Here is a 26106-nt window from a genome sequence, read left to right as displayed (position 1 = left end):
TCATTACAGCATCTGCCAAATATACAGACTGCTTCTATGAAGAAGAATAACTGAATTGAACAAAAGTTCAGGCTAAGACATTAATATTAATCACCTCTGTGGCCTCATTTGCCCTGGAGGTTTAGTTACCTCAGAGTTTAAGAAACATTTTCCTGTCTTTACCGCTGAAATGTCCATTGATACTGAGGCTCTTTTGTGTTATTTTGTCTATAAACTGTCACTGTCATTATGCATCTACAGTAGGCTATCACGTTTTATAGCAACAGATGATATAGTGATAAATGAAAGCAAAAAATAACAAAGTTTATTGGAAAGGTCTCTGGAGCTCTACTGTAGAAGGTAAGTCTACTCAAAGATATTCCCTCCTTTGGTGTTTTGATGACTTACCACAATTTTTCCTTCAATTTGTCACCTGTCAGCATGTACGGTTCTCTTTTGCCGCCCACATTACTGCCTGCTTTTAGAAATACTGCACTTTGACTCCACCCCAAAGGAAACTGGTTGGAGAAATCGAGAAGTTTTTCTCTTTGATCAACACTTCGGTCAACTCTGATTGTTTTTAAATGTGCTCTATGAATAAACTTGACTTGACTTTTTTTTTTTATTACCTTTATTTATTTGGGGGAGTTTTCTCTGAGAGCAATGCTTTCTTTTTCAGGAAAGCCCTGTTCACATTCACACAGATACACATTCATACCTGGCAGATGCCCACTACAACCACAGTCTGATCTGCCGACCACTGAGCAGCCCCACTGGAGGAGTTGGGGTTAGGGGTCTTGCTCAAGGGCACCTCAGTGGTGGTAATGAGGGAGGTGCAAGTGCTGCTTCTTCACTGATTTATCCTGCCAGTCTGGCGACCCTCCAGTCACAAGCTTGCTTCTCTAACCTTTAGGCCACCACTGCCCATCTTTAGGGCTCTCCTGCTTCTCCACTGAGTGAAGAAACACGAGTGCCCTTCGCACTGTAAGTAATCCACAGAGACAGTTAGGTGATAAAATGATTTTTTTTGGAGTGTGCAACAGCTGCTGTATACACCATGTTCAAAAAAACTGCTGACTGGAGCCAAAGGGGGGGGCGAGGGGGGGGGGAGGCGATTCTGATCAACTTTCCACAGCAGCCAAACAAGTACTGTTCATAGTGAGCATAGCACAGTGATCCATCCACTGCGATGGCAACAAGAAGAGTTATCTCATGATGCTTTTTAGGAGCCAACTTTGATCAATATTATCATCTCTTTACTATTCATGGAGATATACATTTACACAACAACTTTTCATGAGCTTCTTTAATGCTTTATTGATGTAAATCTTCCCAACGATCTTCTGGCTCCATGCCACTCGATCTGTTCTTCACTTGTGGTACTAAAACAGGACAGATGGACGATGAAAGCATCTGTGAATATTTTCAGAGCAGCTGATCCAAGCAGGATATCTTTCTATTTATAACACAGGATACTCCATCTGGTTTTCAAATTCACTGACTTTCACTTGAGTAATTTATTCAACAAATGCTGAGGAGCGATGATCCAGAAATTACAGTAGACCTAATGCGATCATCCTTAAATGTTGTTCTCAAATTTGCAGACATGATCCAGTAACACCATCAGATCAGTGAACATCTCAGTGACAACTATGAGAAATCCTTATGTTGTACTCAGTCATGCTGTTGTGCTGCTTGATTCTGAAGAAGACGCCTGTCGGCACAGACTTTGACACTGAATGGACCATACAGTGAACTCCTGAATGCAATTACCCCACATCTGGGTCTCCACATACAGACACCATGCAGTTATTCTATCCGACAGGGAATAACCCATGCACCAATTGATTTACAGTATAGCAGACTTCCAAATTCAATGCACAATCTGGATGCAAAGTAGACATCCAGATGTACCAGTTCATGTGGATGATGAGCATGGTGAGGGGAACCACTAATAGACAGTACATCCAGGAACAAGCTTTGAAATGTGTTATAAAATTTGATCAGGAATAAGTCAACAAATAACAGTAACATTTCTAACATCCACCATGTGAGATAATGAAAACCTTTTGTGCCCACAAACTCTATAACAGAATGAGTCGTCTGGGTTTCGGAGACAAAAAATGAATCACAAACTGAAGACAATGAAACCTCCTCTCGAAAAAATGGATATAATGAACTTAAAATAGCTGCAGTTCATCTCTGAGTGCAGATCCTTGTGCTCTAATACCGGCAGACTGATCATGACAAACTCAGTGCATACAGATGCCTGATGCTCCGTGGATCTAGAAATCCACTTCACACCTCTGGCTTCTCAGCTGCAGTGCCATTCATTTCTAGCCGGCTACTGAGCAGAAACACACGGTGAGGGGACATTGCTACAGACACCGGATGATGCATAGTAAACAGGACAGAGCAGTGCCAGTTATGACTAAACAGAGAAAGCTCGAGGATACGTTCGCAGCTCAGTAGTGGACAGTGGGTTTTGTTTTTGGTTTGTTTTTGTTTTTTTTTAAAAATGAGCTTCTAGCAGAGCAAAAGAGTAATCCAGCGAAGCAAAATCTGCCACATCACTGAGACTGAGACGTTCCTCTCCAAAGTACAGAATCAGTGTTGCTCAAGAAGAGCAGAGCAGAGTGACAATGCCATAAAGAAGCAACACAGCAAAGTCAAAGTAAAAGCAGCCTTACCTCTTAGTCAGATGCCAAAATCACAGTCTTGGACAAGTCAGAAAACCATAGGATTGGTTAAGCAGCCGGCGTTCCTCAATATACAGTGATACAGGGATTTTCGGCTCAGAAAGGAACTCTTAGGATTCCCAATTTCTTCAGAGCCTTTCTGTGATTTTTAGATAATCTCAAGTCTGGTTTAGAGGCTTGAGTCAAGCAGAACCAGCAGCAGACGGCTCATTTCCATGTGCAACACGGGTGCCTGTAACATGCCTCTTCTTCCCTTTTGGGGACCAGGGCTCCTCAGACTACGATCTGGCCAGGGCAGAGAAGTGGACAGCAGCAGCAAGAGTATTGATAGTTGTAGTAGTAATATTCCTGATCGTGGAAAGAACTGAGCATCCTTCAGTGAAGAGATAAAGAGGAGGAGAAGAAGGAGATCCAGCGCACCAGAACCGCAGAGCGCACAGCCGGCGCAGCACACTCTCTGTCGCTTAAATCCCCCCAAAATGGGCTGATTCTAGGCAGGAGGCAAGCAGATCAACGCAGCACAGAGAGAAGAGGTGCTGTTGCATCAACATTGCTCTCAGTCTAGTTTTCTTTTTTCAAAGAAGGAAAAGAAAAATCACCACTAAAGCTCCAACAATATCACCACCAGCATCATCTCCTCTCCGGGCTCCTCAAGTCTGCACAGGACCGAATGTGACTGAGAGAAAGAGGGGAGACAGCGAGAGAAGGGAGTGTGTATGCATGCATGCATGTGTGTAAATGTGTGTGTGTGTGTGTGTGCGCAATAGAGAAAGATAGGTGGGGAGAGCAGAGAGTGTCGGGCAGGCAAGAGGCTGTGAGCGCAAGTGGAGAGTCGGAGAGCGATGTGAGAGGAGAGGAGGAGGAAGGTTGGGGGGGTAGATGCCCGGGAGAGAGAGAGTGAGTGAGAGAGGCACAGACCGAAAGAGAGAGAGAGGGGGGAGAGAGAGAGAGCGGCTCGCACTGTCAGTGACTACATTAACAGCGCTGAGTAGGTGGAGTTTTCCTTGCAGCAGCAGAGGGGGGGATCATGATTTGAAAACCAAAAGAGAGAGAGAGAGAGAGAGAGAGATAGACACAAACACTTATGAAAGAGAGAGAGAGAGAAAGAGAGAAAGGGATGCAGAGGAAAAGAAAAGGATGAGAGATGAGAGAGGAGCAATACACAACGGAGAACAGGGGAAAGAATCAGGGTGTTTAGAGGTTAAAGAAACCTGTGAGAGGAGCGACGGTTGCTGAGGGAGAAAGCAAAGACAATTAGTGGAGTGAGAGAGGAAAGGTAGTGATGGTGTGTGTGTGTGTATATGTGTGTGTGTGTGTGTTGGGGGGGGGGGGCGGCAGTGTCCCCAGCTGCAGTGAAGCTGGCACACTGACAGCCCTCCTCTCGCCAGGGGTCGTAAACATCGATTAGAATATTTAAAGACGCACGCGCTCATGCACGTAAAGAAAACACACGGACACTTAAAGGCCCTGGCACAGACTCAGACACACAGCAGCCACGTATACACACACACACACACACACACACACACACTTACACTACATAAAATTCCTTTATAGACTTGCATTCATAAGTCTTTTGTATATTTATTTGATTTTTTTAAGTATTTCTCATTTTATTTTGATCAATATTTTACATTGTTTTACTGCCTCATTTTATTCTTCTTCTTCTTCTGTCTCTCTCTCTCTCTGTTTTGTAAAGAGTGCAGTTTATGTTGTGTGAAATTTTATGTTAAAAGTGTAAACTGAAATTAAAGAAATAATACCAAATCAACAAATGAATCTTCTTACGTTCAGTTATGTTTTATTGCATTTTATTTCTTGTGCTTTCACTGCCATGTAAAACACTTTTTACACATTTTATTTTATTTTAATGTCTAAAAGGCTATATAAGGTGGTTATTTAAATGTACAATAACATTATTTTTACCATTCTTGTAAGAGCCTGACCAATACTGGATTTTGAGATATAATGATCAGATAACAATGTATTAATATTTGTTCTTTAACAATCTTTTGATGAGGATCTTTATTAAAGAATTGTAACCAACATGTATACTGAGTGGGACATTTTAATGTTGAAAAATGATCTTGTCAGTGCTCTCTGGTGGTTAAACTATGTATGTAATTACTTCAAACTTTGGTGTTTCTGTGATGCAATTTTCTTTCCTACATCTGCGAAGAAATATGTCAATACTAATATATCTGTGTTGTTTTGTTTTTGTCATCCTTAAATATAGACATACAATATATGCATAACTGCACATGCAGGGATACACAAATGCTTAAAGTGCAAAAATGTCTACAATGTCTAATGACTACAAACACACACACACACTATCACACATACAGTACACCCACACTGACTGCCTGTTTTGCTGAGAGAGGTATAGCACAAAAGTGATCAATACTTGTTATGAAAATAATCTGGCCTTTGTTTTTAAAAAATCAGCTCTAGGCTCCATTCTTTTCACTGTTGAGACACATTTATCAATTTGTTTTTGTTTTTTTTTGTTTTTTTTTGGTTTTGTGCACCAAACAGCGCATCTGAGCAGCACATGCAATTATAAAGACATGCTTCCTTAAGCAGGCGTCGATATTAACAGCTGGAGTCTCTGCCGGCCGCTGATTATCCGCTATGGGTTTGCCACCAAAGACTTAGTGCTTGTCAGGTCACAGTTTATGGTTGAAGGCAGGGGATCATTACCAGTGACCTTTTCCAATAACTAAACCAGTGCTTAAAGTGGAAAAAAACATAAGTGCCAGTACTCCAGCACTTATTCACATGTTGGCAGCAATCGGTAACAGCAAATCATAAAGTATTACATTCTGAATTTCCACAGTGAATAAAAGATACCATGCAGAGGCGGAGCTAAACTCTCAGCACAGAGGGGGCAGAGCATTCTCGAGGGGCCCTAAATTCACAACCGTAAAAAAGCTGATATATCTGATCCTATTAATAAACACAAATTGTCACTTATTGAGCCAAGCAAGCCTATGTCTATGAAAACATACAGTGAGCCACTTTGTCAGACAAGCTTGTTCTGTGGAACAAAAAAAGAAACAGGTTGCCAGTTGCATTCAAATGTTTCAGCACCGAGGACAGCTCTCAGTGCTGTCAATCAATCAGTGCATTGATTGACCAACAGTTCAGCACCACCTCTGGTGGACAGCGACAGGCCAGGTGCACTGTCTCAGTACCATGTCTTTCACACGGGAATAACATAAACATAAAATAGACATGACAGTCTACAACACTACAAGGTCTATTCAAATACAAAGCAGACAGTCTACATTTCTTCATAACTAAAACTCATTATTAATAAAGACTAATTATGGATCTTTCACTCACCAGTTGTTGTCCCTGCTCAGCCTGCTGTAGTGTGGTCCACTGGTGTATTCCACCATCATCCATAGAACAAAATATGTGCTTTTCATGGCAAGGTGTTTGGAGGTTGTGCTTTGATCAATGCTAGCCTCATCGTTAGCCACTTTCAGGCTAGTTGTGCTAGCGGTAACGTTAGCTTGATTATCTGTGTCATCATCATTGCAGTTGTGTTGAAAGGATGAGCAAGATGAGAAGTAAGATGTAAGAGGAGCACAGGTTGCAATTGCAGATGTGACTTTTCTTACTCTTTCGCTTCTTGTGTTTTAATGTACCCAATTTGTATTTTCTCTCCATTTTACCGCCTAGCTAGATTAAAAAAAAACATATCAGTCAGGTGGCATCCAACCGACCAGTGGTGTAACTTCATCAGTCAGTACTGGCAGAATGTGAGAAGTGCCAGTGTGCAAGGAAAAGTCATGGTACGCCAAAAAATCTAGAAAAAGTGTGTACTGGTGAGTATCAGCCCAGCTATTAACACTATTATCTACCTATGATGTCACTTAGCACCCTCATGCTCATCCCTGATTGAAGAAGGAAAAGCCACACATTTTTCACTGATTATCAATATAAATACTGTATTTGCGGTACATATTTCATCCCTTTTTACCAGGCTGCATGCTAATGTAGCCTACATCCTCTCATGAATGATGTGATTAGCTAGTTAATGTTTTTCTCTGATATTGTAAAGTGTGAGAATCAGTTAACACATTTTAAATCTGAACCCATAAATTAGTGAAAACTGAATTTCCTTCCTCAGCCAACTAAGACTTTGTTAAAAAAAAGACTGTTCTTGGTGCTCAAACTTGATCAAACTTTATTATTATTCAAAAATGTTATATGATGATTTTCGGAAATAGTGGCACATCCAACCACAGTTTTTAGTTCAAGCTAAAATATTCAGTTTTTACTGAACAAAAACACATTCAATAAATAATCTTATTTTCAAAGTTTGGGCCATAATTTTGATGAGTAATAACAACATTGTATTCACAAAGTTAATTGCTGAAATCTGGGAATATGGCAACAGCACTAAAAAAGTTAGATGGGCAACAAACAGGCAGTCGGAGAAGTTGTAAACAAACCTCCAGGTTAGTCAAACTATTTTGGAAGAGCAAACAAAGACCAACAGTAAAATGATTGTTCAAACTGTCTGTTGTAAACATCCATCCAGACCAAACTCTTGGTTCAAATTTGACCTACACTTACCATAAGTGTGACATTTTGGATGAGCTTACTTTCTGTTTTACTTTCCAATAAATCAGTTTAGATCATCTGGATAAACTGTTATTAAATGTAGATACATGTATTTTATTTAAACTAGTACAGAGCTGAACAATGTGGGTTTGAGAAAGTTTAATATTGCAGTCCTATTTGTGTTACAACTGACCCCACACTTCCACATCGTTTATTTATTTATAGTGGAATTGAATCAAAGTCTTGACTCAGCAGAGACAATGCAGCAGCAGCGCTGGCCAAATCCAACACACATCAATGCAAAATTAATGCCAGTGAAAGTGTAAATTAGTAAGCTAATCACCCCAGTTCTACATTTTTACATTTGGCAGTGACACACAGACTTCATCCTAATTGGAATTTTATGTTTCACTGACTTAATGAAATAATCTAATGGCTTAAAATCAGGCAGCGGATCATAATTCATGTGTACAAAGCCAAATGAGTTTGGAATGACTCTTGTCTTGCTGGACTGATTCTTATGTTACATTAGTAAAACTGACTTACCAATAAGTTTCTTGACTCTAAGAAAGAGTTCACACTCTGAGGAGCCCTGAAACTTTGATCTGCTCCCACCAAATGAAGCAATTTCAACGTCCTGCAGCAGGACATGATCTCCACCAGTTCCAATAAGGACTTTGTGTGAATGTCCCAATACGACTTATATGTAAATGTATGAGGGCTTTATGATCTGCCACCTCTATAGTTAAGGTCTGCTTAAGTTTAGGAAACTAAAAGTACTAAAGTTAGGGAAAGATGGTTAGAAGTAAAGCTGTAAACAGGGCAGGGGTTTATGCCCAGCCTTTCAAGCACAATGCCTCTTCCCTTGCAGCAGTATAACCGCATCACACTACAGACTTCCATCTTGTCACAAGGCAAGAAAATGTAGAGATAAATTATCTAAAGTGTTTGAAAAAATGACCAACACTATCATTTCTCTGGGCTTTTATAAGCTGAAGAGGACTTTCAGTTCATAGTGGAGATGCAGCAGCTGATGACACATCAAAAGCCAACACTTACTGTAAAATCTAGGTGAAGTTAAATTGCATTGTTTTCTGCTCCATAATGTCTGTTCTATAAATCACATGTAATTTATTCTCCTCTGAGAAAAAAGGGAGAAACGGGAGAATGTATATGTCGTATTCGTTTTTTTCATGATGGCACCCCCTTAGTTTTGCATTAATTCAGCTGAATACTGTTAGTTATAGTTAGTTAGTCTCCATAGCTAAAGTACTTATTTCCATACAGCCAATCAACTCTTTACAGAAAGCAATAATGTCATTTTTCTGTCATAGTCAGAGCAGACGGTCACACTGAGCCTGATTGCATCCTGCTACACAACACAAGAGCCACAGACTCTAAACAACAACCCACATTAGCTTTCCCGCTGAAGTCTCCTTCTTATCTAACTTACAAACATGAACACACGTCTTGTCCTGCACCTTCGCTTGTTGAACGAGCCATCAAACATTCACCGGGGAAAGTGCACCGCTAATTAGCTAATTATGTAGCTAATTAGCTGCTCAGCTGCAGCACATTAAACAGCATGTAAGCATACCTGCAAAAAGTCACTTTAGTCTGTTTAGATGCTGGTTTGGTCCGTGACTTGTAGCTACAGTGCAACTTTGTTTTATTGTTGCCTGCCAGTGCCACTGGAGTTCAGCCTGCCAGCTACTGTCAATCAAACACAGACACCGACACACCCCTCCAGTCAGCTGTGACAACATTTCCGATATTTCCCCCAAAGACCTTTTTTTTTTATTTTTAATAATAAAAAAAATATTAGACACATCTTCATTTTTTTCTTATTTAATCACTTGATCCTGATGTAAAGAGAGAATGAAAAATATTAACATTATCCTAGTGTTTTAAGATATATAGTTCCATCTGTGTGCAAAATAATGATTTAGCATGCATGGATCAGATCATCATCCAATATATTGTTGTAAAATCATGTAAAATGTTATAGCAGTCAGACTCCAAATGATATGAACCAAATGAACAGTTAATACTACTCTTATAAAGAATTAATTTCCTCTGTGTCTTCTGTGTTCAGATGGAGCCTATCTCACTCTTGTTTGTGCTTGTTGCCTGTTACAATAACTGTGAAACGTCACTTGTTAATTCCTCTTCCCTGTCAGGATGTACTTGGCAAGTTAAAGCGGGCTGTTGGTGAAACAGATATGGATAAACAGCGCTTTGTACCAAACGGCAACTATGCAGCTTCAGTATGGAGACAAAGCTACACTCATCTAAATTATGCATGCATGTAATGTTTTCACTGGCATAGAAACTCCTCGTTTTGATGCAGACTTGGACATAAAGACGCTATAGGGGGGAATATATGTTTGTATGTCACAGAAAGCACAAACCGCACTTAAAGAAATTACACATGGAGGTAATTTCCATATAAAAAGACGTGACTAATCTTACACAGTGGGCTGCACAGTAAAGTGGCTCTTTATGAGCAAATTCTGCATCAAGGCAACATGTTTTATAAATGACCTAAAAAAATAGAGTATTTTTTAAATTTTTCAAGCTAAAAGAATGTGAGATTTTTATTTGTAAATAAAAATGTGATCTTATTAATTCATCAGCTCTTTTATGGGCTGACATAGTTTACATGCAGGTTTCTATCTGCAATGGCTAAAAACACTACCTTTCAACAAGTTTTATTTATGAATTATTGATGTAAATATTGCATTCAAAGAGAAATTTACAGAGGACTATGTCCTGTTTTTACTTTTAGTCAGACTCAAAGTCATTTCCTGCTTGTTTCCAGCAGCTGCGGGTAGCTGTTTTTAGAAAACAAGCTCTGATGAACCCACTGTGCGTGACCTATCCAGCACCAAACAGCAAAAGGTCAACGTTAGCAACTAGGTGATGAAGAACGTGAAACTTTGAGCAGAAAAAGAGCCATTGGCTTGAGGAGTAGGTGAAGACCAAACCAGGACTAAAAAGGAGAATGAATATTTGACTTGAATTCATCATGTAGACAGAAACACAACTCCAGACAAATGATAATATCAGCTGGATGTGTAAATAGGCAGTTGTCTGTTAACACATTCACTATATCAACCTTTTAATTTATCAGGTTAAGTTTTTCTGTCCCCAAGTGGCCAAAAATCAATGATTTTGTCATTGCTGTAAGGAGAAAGAACATACCTGTCAAACTCCCAGGAACAGAGCTGGACTGTGAAGCAATTTTTGCTGGTGTGAAGAAGCTGAAAGCGATTTCTGTTATGATGATGAATGCTTAACTGGCATGATTATAAAAAATGAAAATGATGAAAAGACGCAATAAACGAGCTCATTCCATTGTGTCTTGGCAAATTAAAAACTTGTAAAACTGCTTGGGGGAAATCCTGGAATCACAATGATGCCCTGCTTATTTTCCATGAATAAATGACTGCTTAAGATTATTAAATATTGTCATCAGTGAGACTAAAGAGGATTTTCAAAAGGTTTAATAAGTTCCTTCAAGAAAAAATTCTGTCTTCTCATTCTATCAAACAATGTGAGAAAATGATGTTTTTTGATGTCTGGAATGAAGCAGTATCCTGATTTTAGGTGGCTGAGCCAAAAGTGAGCAAACACAGAGTTAAAAAATGTGACCTGTACTTCGGCTTCATCTATACAAATAAGCAACTTTATAAAGATAAATGCCCGGTATGTCTGGTGTCCTCGGCAAATGAAGACAAGTGTGATTCTAATGATGCTTTTAGGGAGTTGAAGAAGGTGCTGAGTTGCCGGCTGGTTGGATGGTATTTAGGAGAGATGGTTTAAATCTCTGCAGTGATGCTCAACACCTGGCCAATAGCAGAGAATGTACACTCATGTCACATCAGAAGAATATCGGGGAAAACAAAGGAACATATTTAATTTTTATCTTTTTTTTTTAAGAAATAACACTCAGACATCTTTGCGACTTCATAGGAGTACAGACCGAATCAAACTGATGGAGGCGGACAGAAAAGTTGGCAGATGAAGAGAAGAAAATGGGAGAAATCATGAAACACACAAAGACAGACAGATGAAGGAGAAGTGAATTTGTTGTGGGCGAAGTGTGCGACGCGCCAGCCACGGAGATCATGATGAAGAATGCGACAGATCAGCTGTTGGCAGCCATGTTCCCACGAGAGAGACGACCGGAGATCTCATCTGCTGTCATTCTCCATGCCTACACTGGCTCTGGAGAAAGAGAGAAAGAGAAAGGAACTGTGTGAGATGGTTCGCTATAGTTTATGTGTTGCAGATTCTCCAAGGAAAGTAGTGGCTGCTCAAAAAGTCTTCATTTTAGTGTTAGCTTATTAAGCTGTTTCGAGGTAACTTGTGGTGATTTGATCTGTGAAGAGAAAACTAGATGGCTTGTTTTAATAATCAGACCAATCGTAAAGCTATTGAGACAGAAACAACAGCGTCAGTTTCTCTTTTTATTATATTATATATATATATATATATGTATATATATATATATATATATATATATATTTAAAAGAAAGCAACAGTCCTCATTGCTAAAACTGTATACTTAAAGGGGACGTATCATGCACATTTCCAGGTCTACATTTTTTATACTGGAACAGTGTTTCCCCTAGGTTGAGTGGTTTGGCCTTGATTAACAGCCACACATTTCTCTGTTCTCTATTTCTCTGTTTAGCGTCGTCAAGTTAAGCTAACTTTTTGGAGCTAACCCCTTCACGCTGTTGGGGAGACAACAGCCGTGACTTTTCATGGTCTTTTCAAGCTGCAGCATTTATTAACTGACACACTGTAGTCTGTACTGTACATTTACTGCCATATTGACAACTTACTGCTAACCTTTTCCTCCGCTTTTCTGACACTCACTCTCTCGCTTAACCACTCACTCGCTTACACTCTGCCCTATTTCTTAAAAGGAGTTACGCTACTTGGAGTTTTCCAGGCAACGACACAGACTCGTGTTTCAAAACAGCGCTGCACAGAGGCTCCCAAACCCTATTGATTTCCGAATGAATGGATACTTGGCATTGTTTTTGACATTTAAAAAACAATTTTTTGGCCTGGCAGGGGTTCTTGTTGGCCTGGGGGCCCGCGTGGCCTGCACTATTATAGGGGAAACACTGCTGGAATATCTTTGCATGCTTTACAGTTCAAAAAACTCCTTATTTTTTCTTATACTGGCCCTTTATGCAGCCTCTCAGTTCAGCCTCTGTCTGAAACAGACAGCTCCTGTCTCTTTAAGGCCCCGCCTCCCAATGGGCCCACTCTGTTCTGATTGGTCAGCTTCAGGAAGCTTCTGCTGGCTCCAAAGGCTATGGAAACAAACTATAGTAGCAGGATTTCACTTATTTTTTGTGTGACAAAGGGGGTGTGGGGGTAGTGTGAGAAGACTTTGGGCTAGATTTACTGAGAAAATAGTGCAAAAATGTATGCAACGGTTTAAATTGAGTTTGAGGCCGCAACCTGTGTGTATTCAGCACCTGATTTACTTTATAAGACAAATAGCTCATTATACAGTCAGCTCCTGGACTGCACCAGAGACAGCTTTCCAAGACACACACTGAAAGTGAAAGAGAGCTCATAGACGCTGTCAGCAGTGGGATTTCTATGAGATAACCAACCTCAGAAGAAAAAAAAAAGGGGATCTTTGATTGCAAAATGTTTGACTGTGGTTCAGCTCCGCCCAGGAGGCAATTAATGGAAATTGAGGATGATATAATAAGACAAATCAAACACTTAAAAAATATACACAAGGCACTGCAACCGGTGGAGAGAGAGAGAGCTGGAGCAGTAGCACCTCAGAGTGAAGCAGGTGGAGGTGGAGACGGTGTTGATAGATACACTTTGGCCTAAATGTTTTAACAAAAGTTTGCTTTGTTAGTTTAGCCTCCAGTGATTACTGCAGTTTATTGATGCTCGAGTACAAATTCATGTTTGATTAACACAAACCAAAACTCGCCATCTACCCTTTGTTTACGTTATTTTAAAATCTGATATTATGCTCATTAATAATAACTGACTTCATGCATGCTTATTACAAATAATTGGGTTTTAGCTGTATACTAGCCATTATTTAATGCACGGTTCTTTTCCCAAACACAATTGCGTGACTTCAGTAATGGCAGCTGAATGCATAATCAACCTCTAACATGTCTCCTCCTGTTATATGCGCAATCCTCCCTTAAATGCATATGCAGTGCAGAGAGTGACGCACCCTCAAAAAACACAAAAAATGGCTGTTGTCTCTGGTTGATGTACAGCATATGTGTTTAGGGCAGAATGCGTCATCTGGCCCTTTGTGTCCCAAGAATTAATGTCTGATGAATTAAATTTCATAGCTAATATCTTTAACTTGCCTAATTGTTGTGCAAGTTTCAAAAAATCCAATCAAGTCATTCTTGCTTACCCCACTGGCAGATGTTTTTGTGTGATACCAGCATAGTTCTTTTAAATTTTAAACATGTTCTTGTTTATAGGATGAGATTTTTGCAGTGCACCATGAACTGCCAAATGACCTTATTTCGGTGTGTGTCTGATTAAATTGGATCAGCAGTAACAGCAACTCTTTCACATGAGTGAATAATAAAGATAGGAGTGGACATGACACTAAAACAGCTCAACAAGTTCAGAGGCTTCAGATTTATTCCTCAGATACGGCTGCATTATTCATAAACACCTTCCCGCATTCATGTCGGCATTTTCAGTTGTGTGAGCAGCAGCCACATACGGTACAGAACACACTGCAGCAGGATCCCTTCACCCCCTTCCTTTTCAAATTCAATTACCCTCCTTGGGGAGCAGAATTAGCTTTTTTTTTTTTTTTTTGGAAGGGGGGTGGTGGGGGGGGGGGTGGGGGGTGGGGGGGTGATTGCGATGAAGTTCTCACTGGCATCACCTTCATCATCAGCAGTTTCATTGCTGTTTCTGATTAGCTGCTTAATGGGTTCACACGTCATTATGTTCAATCATCGTGGGAGTCCCCATCGCTCCGGCTGAATTATGCAGTCAACCCCTCGGCTGAGGAGGGCAAAACGCTTCCTGACTGTGCTGAAAGAAGCAGACAAAGAGCTCTGCTGAGGCCATGAGACCACACACATGCTGCATGATGTGTGTACCTGACCATGCATACTTTGTACATTAGCCGACCCCAGACTGACGCCGGTCCTTGCTGTTGTGTTTGCTAAATTCCAACTGTTGTGATGCATTCTTATAAGACCATCTGGATGTTGAATACAAAGATAAGGACAAAAAGAAAGACAAAAAAAAAACCAACTCACTTAACATATCCATTATATTTTGTTCCTGGACTGATATTCATTGAAATACAGCAACTTTTAAAACACTGACAGCAAGATTAATTCTCAGTGGGGAGATATTATCCTCAGTATGATGATAAAAAATAAAAAAATAAAAAAAACTCTTTCACTTCCATTCATTCTTGAAACATAACATTTTATTTTTTGGCTCAGTTTCAAGGAAGCATCATATTGTATGGGGCACTTCATCTCACATTACAAATAAAAACAAGTATACATCTAAAAGCATCAGAATAAAAGATCTGAGTTGACCCTGGCTCCTTGAAATTGAGTTCAGATGTATCTAATTTACATTAGCAAGCATGTTTTTTAATAAACATAATGCCACGTGGATTACATTTTTTCATGGCGTGGCTGTATGAATGGCCAGTCCACCTCTTTGGTCTAGACTGAAATATGTCATCAATTATTGGATGGATTGCCACACAATTTTGTACAGACATTTACAGTCCCCAGTGGATGAATCCCATCGTCATTGGTGATCCTCTTACTTTTCATGTAGAGCCACCATGAGGTTGACAGTTTTGTTTTTTAGTGAACAACAACTCGGATGGGCTGCCATAAACCTTGTTGATATCCATGGTGTCCAGAGAAGAAATCCTAATGACTTTGATGATATCCTGACTTTTTCTCTTGTGACACCTGCAGGTTGACATTTTTGATTCAGTGAGTGAAATGTCTCGACATCTGTTGGATGGATTACCATGCGGATTGGTGCAGACATCCATGGTCTTTGTGAACTTTGTGAACCTGACTTTTCATCTAGTGCCGTCACCGTGTCAGTATTTGAATTTGTGGGGTTTTTTGCTGTTTCTTAAGGATTGAGGCAACAACCATGAACCACAATCTTCAGTTTGAATCCAGCTGGGAAAGGCACAAAATGAGCAAAATATATTTTTTCTTAGATTCAATTTGTCCAATACTTTGGTTTATCTATCTAATAGTTTGGTGTTCTTTACAATGAGCAACACAACCTTACAGAACAGCTCGAATGGCTGTAGAATGGCTGTCGTGGTCTATCTATACCTGCAAAATGCTCAACATTCATTTGTCAAGACTTGATGACTGAGATGAGACATGTTTCTTAGTATTTAATGAAAACCGTGATCTTACCTGAACCTTAAAGGACAGGGTCACAGTTTTTCAAGTCTGTCTTTAAACAACAGTCCAGAGCCCAAATGAATATTGAAACGTGTTTTTCTTGCTGTAATCATTCCTCCTGTTCATACTGACCATTAGAAGATCCCTTCATAATGCACTTACAATGTAAGTGATGGAGGACAAAATCCACAGTCCTCCTTCTGTGCAAAAATGTAAAAGTTTATCTGAAGCTAATATGAAGCTTCAGCATCTCAAATCAAGTAGATATCTTTCAACATTTCAGTCTTTTTAGTGCCAAAGTCTTTCTTTTTGTTACTATACTTCCACTGCAGCTCAACAGGGAAACACTGTCCGAGGAAACACAAAGAGGGAATTTGATGCTAAAAAGACTGTAAATGTGTCAGATATCTGCTTGATATGACTAACTCAGACTGCTGAAGCTTCATATAAGCTTATAAATGACTTACACACTGTGTATTTTGTCCTCCATCATTTACATTGACAGCACATCTGAAGGGGATCTTTTAATAGCCAGTATGAACAGGAGGAATGATTACAGTGAGGAAAACCTCATTCAGTGTTCATTTGGGCACCTGACTGTTGTTTTAAGACAGACTTGAAAAATTGCGAAACTATCCTTTAACCAAGTATTTAGTAGTCTAAACCCAACAACACATGGGATGCAGGATGTGAACCATGGTCTCTGGTGTAAAAAAAAAGACTATCCAGGAAGCAAATAATATTTTCTTGAAAAACATGCTTGGCAACGCCAATTAGGAGAATATAAACATATTTTACTGAGGACCACCTTGGGGTGGCCTACATTCAGCAACTAATTGCCTAGATCGTAACCATCCAAGAGTAAACATGCCTAAACCAATAATGCCATCTCACTTAAGCCTGGCCTGTTTTTATTTCTTCATTGATTAATGTGTTTCCCTACAAATCAGATTTAGTCCTCCATACAAACCAAGTCCAGACTCTCACATTTAGACAATATTAAACTATCCAGAATCGTTACAGTCTTATTGTCATTCCCTCAACAAGGTTTTGTTCATTGTTTTTCTTAATGTGAGCTAGATGACTTCTAACTGATCTGGAAAGCAAATTGTCACAAGACTGCCAAACATAAAGCAAAACTAGATGACAGCAAGGAGGCTACATGTACTGAGTAACCCTGAGGTATATTATGATTTGAGTGGCATGATATTCTTTAAAAACGCTGTTGTTAAACGTAGTGTAGTAAGCAATATGAAATGTAGAATCTCAGCATCTTTCAGATTTTTTCAGGTCCTGGTTTGAAAAGTATAAATATTTATATGGTTCTGTACAGTAAACGCATCCCATTAAAATGAAAAAAAATGTTACTTATTTACTCTAAATGAATGTGACAGCCTCAGTAGACCATAGTCCCACTTATTTTCCTTCAACAAAAGAAGTCACACCTAAATGCACATAAATCAATAAGTCAATGATATTTTTTATTCAGCCATTTCCCTTACACAATCGCACAACACTGCAGGAACAAAAATATAGAGCCAGACAGACTGCACACATTCAGTCTGTGTGTCTGTATCTAGCCTAGTTGTAAGACAGCAAAAAACAGTCAGTACTTTGACTATTTGGGGCCAATGAACACAGACTGCAGTGTTCCAACAGTCAAGTTTGCTCAAATGACACAAAGGGGAAAATTTGCTTAACTTTCAGTCTGAAAACATCTTAATAACTTTAAAACCTCACTTTCCATCTAGCGCCATCATTAGGTCACAATTTTAATTTTTCCAATACTTTGTTTTATGAGCAAAATGGATGTCATTCCTATCAACCTCAGCTGTATTTTGTGTTTACTGCTAATTAAGTAAATATACTTACATAAGAGATTGAACATGGTAAAAAACACCTTCCTCAGAATGTTAGCATTGTCACTGTGAGCATGTTAACATGCTGATGCATGAAGTACAGCCTCTCAGAGCCACTAGCATGGCTGTGGACTCAACTGTCAACTTGCTAGGGCAACAATTTACTACAATACCCATGAGCCTTAGCCACTGTTGCTTCAGAGAAGCAACCAAAAAGAGGCGTAAATCAGCACTTTAGCAAATCCAGAATACTTCATTGTTGCAGTTGGGAATAAAACAGTGCATCATAGCTGCTGAATTCATCCAGAATGGACCCAGAATCTGAATATCAATGGATTTAAACTGTCATATGTTTAATCAGGTCTCTACATAGTGCAGTCTTTAGCTTCAGCATCATATATTTAAGTTCTCGGATATATTTTACTGAAACACACCTTGTGAGTCCTACATAATGTCTCTCCTTAGGTTTTCATGTCCACAGGCTTGTACCTTTGGCTTTTTATCAAAGAAACAGATATTTTCCAACACAGTTGCTCATTTCTCTTGCTCTTTTGTCCTGATGATTCATGACTCATGGGAGTTTCGTGTCTATCCTGTCCTTGAAGTGTTCCAGCTGTATGGAGAAAATTAACAGGACTTTTATTTCTGGACTCCTGGACGTCTGATATGACTCTGTCCACTTTGCAACTCTATTATACCATATTCACAGAAGAAATTTGCTGTGATTGGTTGGCATGTGTCCATTAATTTCATGTTACAGACAGTTAAAAGAACTTGCATCAGAGGTGTCCAGTTATACTAAGTTATACATTTAATAGGTTCAGTTTAGTAACACAAACAACAGGCATTAATTTACATGAACTACACATTTAGAAGTAAGAGACAATTTGTTGGCATGTGGCGAGATTACACAAAGACAAACAACTTTGTGAAACATGGTTCTTATCAAATGTTCAAACCAATTAAAACCTTATGAGGAAACATCTGAATACCAGCTTTATTCAACAATTCATTGGAGGTTTTCTTGGATACAAAATGTCAACATCAATCTCCTAACACATAAACCTGAGTTTTTAGGTTGTTTCTTGTGATTTGTTCTCACTACAGTCTCTCCTAACAGTTTCTATTTCTATGTACAGGCAGAAGCTTATGCAGTCAGCTGCAGCTGAAAGTGTACGGCTGGACCTCAGTGCATGTGAGGACTGCACTTTAAGACGGAGGTGCTGAGCAAGATGGAAATGCATGAAATTATCCCGAGCCATGTGGAGAACTGACTCAACTGTGGATAATCAAAAGGAATCAAAATGTAAATTCAAATCGAGTCCACATTTAGATTTTTTTTTTCTCTGTTTCCAGAGTTTCCTGACAGGAAGCATTTTACTAAAACTGCAGAACAGTACGTCAGTTTATATCCTGCAATAAAGCACGCGCTTAAGAGCCTGAATATAAATATACCTACCTTTTCAGATACTACCACACTACAGGTCTCGTCAGTATTACTGCTTCAATAAAATGGAAATACTTGAAGACGTGCAAAGCGAGTGGAGGACCCACTCACTCTGACACCAAAGTCTCTCTGACAGAGAGATGTGGATAGTCTGTTCTCCCACCTCTCTGTGCCAAAGGAGTGTCTTCATTTGACTGAGAGTGGTAGCCTTGTATCAAGGTTCCCCGCTGCACCATCCTTCAGATCTCAATTTTCAAGATTTGTGAGCCAGAAAGTGAGAGAGGGAGAGAAGATAATCAGAACGAGAGATGCAGTGAGACAGAGAGGGAGACATAGAGGATGATGGAAATAGAAAAAGAGGGACATGCAAGAGAGTATTGTAATTATATCAGGTGGGGTCTGTAATAGAGTATACTTGCTGATAATTTGATGGGAAGCACAGAGAGAGGAGAGAAGATAAAGAAAAAAAAATAGAAGAAAATGTCCACACGGTGAGAAAACTAGTAGTCAAAAATTCATTTGCTGGGAGCTTGAATTCAGTGTATTTTCAAGGTTTCCCTCGATTTTTGTCTTTATTCCAGCATTGGTTTTGAAGGACTTTGTTTTTTTCATTAACACACAAACAAAGTTAAAGAAATTGACAGAGGGAAGCATGAGTTTCATAAGGTTTCCATCACATACTCAAAAAAGTTAAGAAAAAGCTCCATGAACATATGAAAAATAAAAAATAAAAAGTCGTATTGGTCCAGTTGTTATTTCAAGGGGCATGTTACTCTAATGTTACATAAAAAGAGAAGTATTCTTAAACCTTTTCTATACAGGAAATATTAGGTATTTTCACCTTTCAGCCTTTTAATACAATATTTCATCCACGGACAGAGGCAGTGAAAGACTCATGAGAGGAAATAGAGGCGGAAACAGTAAAGTAACTATGACGGTGATGTATGATTTTATGGCCAGTGGGAACCAAGAGAATGACAGCCTGAGTGGCTGATTTACTAGCAGGGTGCCTGACTCCTGGGTGACTCATGCTACATTTGTTTATGGTTGGAGGTAGAAAGTTGAAAGTGGGGACCATATCAGATCTCTGTGCCTTCAAGCTACCAAGTTCGAAAACCCATGGTAAAAACCAGTGGTGTAATGGTGCCTGGGTAAGTGGGTATACTCTTAATTTATGCTCCAAACTTTTTTATAATGTGGCCCATACAGCAAAGGATAAAGGTCCTGTGCTATAAACCATGACATGTAAGACTACCCTTACATGTTTAGTTCACTCATAAATGGACCAATGGTATTTGCACCTTTTCACTTAACTTCTGTTGCTTGACTTCAGGGAGTAGAGCTCATTATGAAATTAACATAAACCACAAAGGAGGTGCATATTTTGCAATCAGTATAGGGTGAGACAACTACATAACGATGCCTTTTGAGTGAACTAGTCCTTTTTCCTTAATCCATCCACACATGAAAAGTGGACAACTATTCTCTCACCCTGCAAGTAGTCTATGGGCCAGTAGTTTCTTTTGTAAACCGTCTCTTGGAACAGCTGATCTGCAACAAATAGTGTAGGCCAGAGTGTGCCATCATTATAAAATTAACATCATTTATCAAGGGGCGGTTTGCAAATACCACTGGTCCTACAAATGCCTAATGCATGAATATAAGATACACTGTGTGGCTGTATATCTGTGGCTATTTGCCTGGACTGTCCGTAGCCTATTTCAGAGTCAGACACCCCACCCCAAACCCCCTGCTGCCAAATTGGTCCCCCTCAATGTGTGACTGACTGTTTCTCCCATGACATACAGTAATGGGCAAATGGTAATGTCGAGCCCTGAAATATGTTATTTACATAATTTACAAAGTCTTGCTATTAAAAAGTGCTCACCGTGGTTGACGTCTTCATTTGAAGTTGTAGTCGAAGAGGCAGCATCCTCTCCTACTGGGATGAGGGACAGAGTGGGTGCAGGCACTAGGCTATTGTTAGCTGAGCTGCTGGCTAACAGCACCGAAGTAGCATTGCTATCGTTAGCCGATTGACTCATCTGCTGGACTGTCTCTCATGATTTGGCTATTATAGGATGCTGCTGAATGATGCACATCAGAAGGGAGAAGGGGGGAGAAAGGGATACACGTAATGCCGACTGAAAAATAAGAAGATATACACTGTATACTCGCATATACCCTGCACTACACCACTGGTAAAAACATATATATGGTTGAAGAAAGAGACCTTGTATGCTGATGTGGCTTGGAAATGTTTACCAAATGCACCATTATTTTTGGTCTTTTTGCATCTACATTGCCTCATCTGGGTGCAAGGAGCAAGTTCAGTCTGGCTTTAAGAGGATCCTAAAATTAAATATATAACTCAGCTACAATGTCTTTTACCCATTTCCCCTTAATGGTGCTGAAATATTAAATGGCAGCCTCTCTGTTTGTCTCTGTCCATGGTGCTGAAACATTAAACTGCAGTCTTTCTTCATGGTGCTGCAACCATCCTGTGCGTCACTCTCCATGGTTCTGAAACATTCATACCCAAGGCCTTTCTCAATCTGTGCTCTTCTCTGTATTTGTACTCTAATGGGATTGATCAGTCTCGGCCCCAGGACTGTCACAATTCAAAGTCAGCATTTAGCCAAGTATGGTCCAAATACTTGGAAGTTTTCTTGCTCTGCTCACACTTGGGGTAAACAAGCATCCCAGCATACATTTTGCACCAACCAGTGGTGGTGGCAGTTATATTTTTCATCCTGCAGCTTATTGTGTCACCAAATTAATATTATTTTGATGAGAAATAAACCCTTTTAAAACATATAACAATTAACAATAACTTTTGTATGACAAACATAGGTCTCAGAGTCAAAATCTATTTGTTAATGCCAAATTAATTCATTTGAAGGCAAAGATAAGGTTCATATTTTTAATTGGACAGTTAGCATTGGACAATAGTGCTGTCTTGTCTATTTATGGCTCTGTACAGATAATAACACACTTTATATACCCTAAATGAAAACAGCAACAGTGTAATGCATGACATTAAATTTTGCCTGTTAATTATACCAACATATATAAATTACCATGAGGATAGCAAGTGTATCTGCTGAGTGTAATTATCAGAGCCTGGCTGAGCAGGTGATGTCAGCAAGAATACAGTTGCCACAATTGCAAATTGAGGGTACCTCTTCTCATGAGTCTGGACATCCGAGTTAAACTTGCCACATTCAAACTTGCTAGGACAAACTGGGAAAACTCTGTATTGAGAAAAGCCTCCAGTCTCACTTTGTATCTCTCTCCATGGTGCTGAAACATTCAAACCCCACCGCCCCCTTACAAAGTACGTACTGTTGCATGCAGTATGCATACCATTGGGATATACTACCTCATCTGTCATTGCAGCTTCTGTTGTTGCACTGGTTTCCGTCATTGCACTGTCAACGCGCTGTCAATGGCTGTCACTGGTCTGTGCTTTCTCAGCAGCTCAGTCGATGTGGCATATAATCCGCTGCGTAGAGGATTGTGGCTAAGAATAACCAGAAAAACAAGTTGGCTTGCATACTGCAAAATGCAACCGGATGTAGTAGGACATCCTGGTACTTTTGGCATACTGCATTTGACATACTATGTATTGGGACATACTAAATCTTTCTCTGGCATACTGAATGGTATGGTAGTATGGGTATTGGAATGCACCTCCAGTTTCTCTATGTGTCTCTCTCCATGGTGCTGAAACAGTTAAACCAACTTACTCTGACTACATCTGTCTCTCTCTGGCTGATTATTTCTATTAGTTTCAACTGCACATAATTCATACACAGTCACAGGCAGATTGACTGAGTAACTGTACTGATTGAATGGATTGGTCACTCTCTGACTGTCAGGCTGTTTGTTTGCTAATGTGGTAAGTGACTGACTGTCTTGCTGGAGGTTTGACTGGTTAACTGACTGGTTCACAGACTAAATGACCAAAACAAGGGAGAGAGAATTATTTGGCGGCAACTGACATCTTTAGAACTGTGGTATTGATAGAAAAAGAATATATTGTGTATATGCAGTATATTACCTCATGGTATCATATTCCCCTTGTTTTTTATTTGATTGGTTCTCTAAACCATTAAGCAGTGATTTGATTTGATGAGTTTGATGGTTTGTTTTGTGTCTCAGTGATGTATAACCCTGTACATTTATCGTCTATTCTACTCAGCTCTATTTTCACTTGTGTTCAAAATCTGCCCGCTAAAGAAAAATTACGTTCTTTCAACTTCTATGCTATTAGAGCATGTTGAAGTGAGTCATAAAGAGAGACTGGGAGGTAGGAGAACAACACAATAACACTGCAGTGTCTCTCATTTTCACATCAAATGATAAACACATTACACAAAACCGCATATACACACAGCTATGTGCCCCAAGGCTTCAATGCTTCTATACATACACGCATGTGCTCTCATTATACTATTATCACTGTGAACGATGTCACTATAATTACATCTGAACATGAATTTAGGAAGAGAATTGACACGTCACACATGTAGGCATATGTTCACCCACTCACCATCTTTCAAACATTTTCCAATTCCCTTGGAATTCAAATCATGTTTGTGATGTCTCCTTGTAGCATTTTATTTGTTTCCATCTCTGAGCTCTCTCTTGTCTTTAGGGACAACTTTTCAGAGAAAAGAAACAGACACTGTTTCTTTTCTCTGCTATGACCTGCAAGCGTGGCTTGAATAACTTGCGTGTGTATGTTTGTGTCCTGTTTTATCTGTGCATTTGTGATGTCTTTGCATGCAGATGTCAGCAGAGTACTTTAGTGTTTGTGTGTGTGCATACCTGTGGATGTGTGTGTTTGTACATTCCTGTGTGTGTGTGTGTGTGTGTGTGTGTGTGTGTGTGTGTGTGTGTGTGTGTGTGTTTGTTTATGTGTGCCACAACCAGAGGCAATGGTGGGAGGTTAGAGGTTAGGTGCAAGTAGCTTTTCAAACCCCAGGGATAAACTCCGACAACAACAACCCCCCTGTCTAACCCAATTCAAGCCTCCAGCCCAGACAGTGCCAAGCTCAGGGATCACTGGGATCGGCACAGACACACACATGAACACAAGTACACACCTCCTTGAGCTACAGCTGTACACTACATCCCAGAGTAACACCTCACTACTACCCAAGCAGCACTAGCACACTCCAACGACCCTCTCTATCTGAGAGCAGAGGGTTTCCTGGTGTTAACACACCCTCCAGCAGCCATTTTGGCCCTGAGCAGCTGACAAGCAGTAATTATGAGGAGATGGTATTGATTTCAAATGTACACTGTTCATAAGTCTGGTAGTACATGGCTTGATGTATTGTTTGCATATTGTCATTTTTTTCACTTTTTTCTGCTTTCAAATTAAAGGATTGGTTCACAATGTTTCAAGTCTGTCCTAAAACAACAGTCAGGTGCCTAAATTGACATGGAAGTAGGTTTTGCTCGCTGTAATCATTCCTCCTGTTCATACTGGCCAATATACAAGAACATGTTGCATCCGGTCTTAATATGTTAAGAGATCCCTTCATAAGACCTTTCAACATAAGTGATGGGGAGCAATCAATATCTATCTATCTTCTTTCATGCAAAAATGTATTTAAAAGTTTATCAGAAGCTAATATGAAGCTTCAGCGTCCAAATGAGTCAAATCAAGTAGATATCTTTCAACGTTACAGTCTTTTTAGTGCCAAGGACTTTTAGTGTGTCATCTTCTGGTAATCTTTCCAACCTTGTATGTTTTTCTTTACACTTCAGACCCTTCAGATAACCATTTGTATATAGTGTAAATGATTTATGTATTCATATATTATACATGTATTTAATTTTTAGTTAATTTCATAGTTCTTTCTTTAGCTTCTATTCTCAGTTTCTGATTTACAATTGCAAAATTAGCTGTAATAAAATATAATGTAATGTAACAAGGTTTATTGAACATCAGTTTGACAATTTTATTTATTTTGCATACATATTAATGCATACATTAAAATATATTGTGGTTTTGATTTTAGTCATATTGTCAAGCTTCGTTATCAGGAAAATGTTTTGTTTATAAGGGCAAGAACAAAGGCGACATGTTTTTTATGATTTAAGTTTTGGATTTTGTTGTATTTCTCAGGTTGATTTTCAAAGTTTGAAAAGACAGATTTGCTCTGATTAACATTGGAGCCACTCGGGGCCAACAGCAGGTCTTCCATCTTTTAGTTTTGTTTGCAGATTCACAATCCTCCACGAGTCCTTCATGATGGTACCACACTTGACCAGTAAATCTGTGACATAGTTGCAAAGTCTCGGCTGGTTTCAAAAACAGATTAGGACCAAACAAATGTAAAAACTGTAAAAATTTTTGTTATTTCACATAATATTTATTCATGCATTTTTGTGCTCTTTTGCCCTTGTTGATTTATTGTCTGACATTAGCTGCAGCACTATAGTAAATTTACGTGTATGTTATGTTTTTAGAACTCAACTAAAAATGAATAATATACAAGTAACTAAATATTGTATTCGTCAGAATAAAAACACTGGTTCACCCCAAGGACACTCAAAAGTAGTCCGCACACATACCTGCAGAAAATAATACACACGATCATGGCTATGACATGCTCTATCATGATGTGGCATGGTTGAGTGAGCAGAGCCACCAGAGGCTTTTCTCTGAGGCTTCCTCTGGTGTTTTACAACTGTAGTCAAATGACAGCTGTTCAAAGTTTTTTTTTGTAATATAATTTCTGCTCCAGTTGGTACACTGTGAGGGGTATGGGACCGATTTTAGGAAGGGTTAGAAGCAGCTCTCAGCCCCTGTAGGGGTGTGATGACATCAGACATAATGACTTCAGTCAGTTTGGCCTCCATTTAGCACAGTACAGTACCTTTGTATAAGAATATCAGGGGTCAGGTTACTATTACAGTTTACTGTTGCTGTTACATTTTTGCACATATTGGTCAGTTTAGGAGTGTGACTGATTCAGATGATTGGTTAGTAGCCACAGTGAAAAACACAATGTGGTGTGAAAAAGAGCTTCTAATTTATTCAGTAACGTATGAATGATTTTTCTATTTTCTCCTTTAGTTTTTGAGAC

The 26106-nt window shown here is 39.3% G+C and overlaps 1 long non-coding RNA gene across 1 annotated transcript; it reads right to left on the bottom strand.

Moving 5' to 3' along the window:
- Nucleotides 1–17176: 17176 nt before the first annotated feature.
- Nucleotides 17177–22534, bottom strand: LOC121910497. The gene is made up of 3 exons (XR_006099679.1): nt 22383–22534; nt 20889–21087; nt 17177–18166 (listed from the first exon to the last, which is right to left on the bottom strand). It is a non-coding gene; the product is annotated as an uncharacterized LOC121910497 (long non-coding RNA).
- Between the last annotated feature and the right edge of the window lie 3572 nt (nt 22535–26106).

Source organism: Thunnus maccoyii, chromosome 13 (assembly GCF_910596095.1).
Source record: "Thunnus maccoyii chromosome 13, fThuMac1.1, whole genome shotgun sequence".
NCBI classification, from domain to species: domain Eukaryota; kingdom Metazoa; phylum Chordata; class Actinopteri; order Scombriformes; family Scombridae; genus Thunnus; species Thunnus maccoyii.
This window is presented reverse-complemented; position numbering and strand designations above follow the sequence as displayed.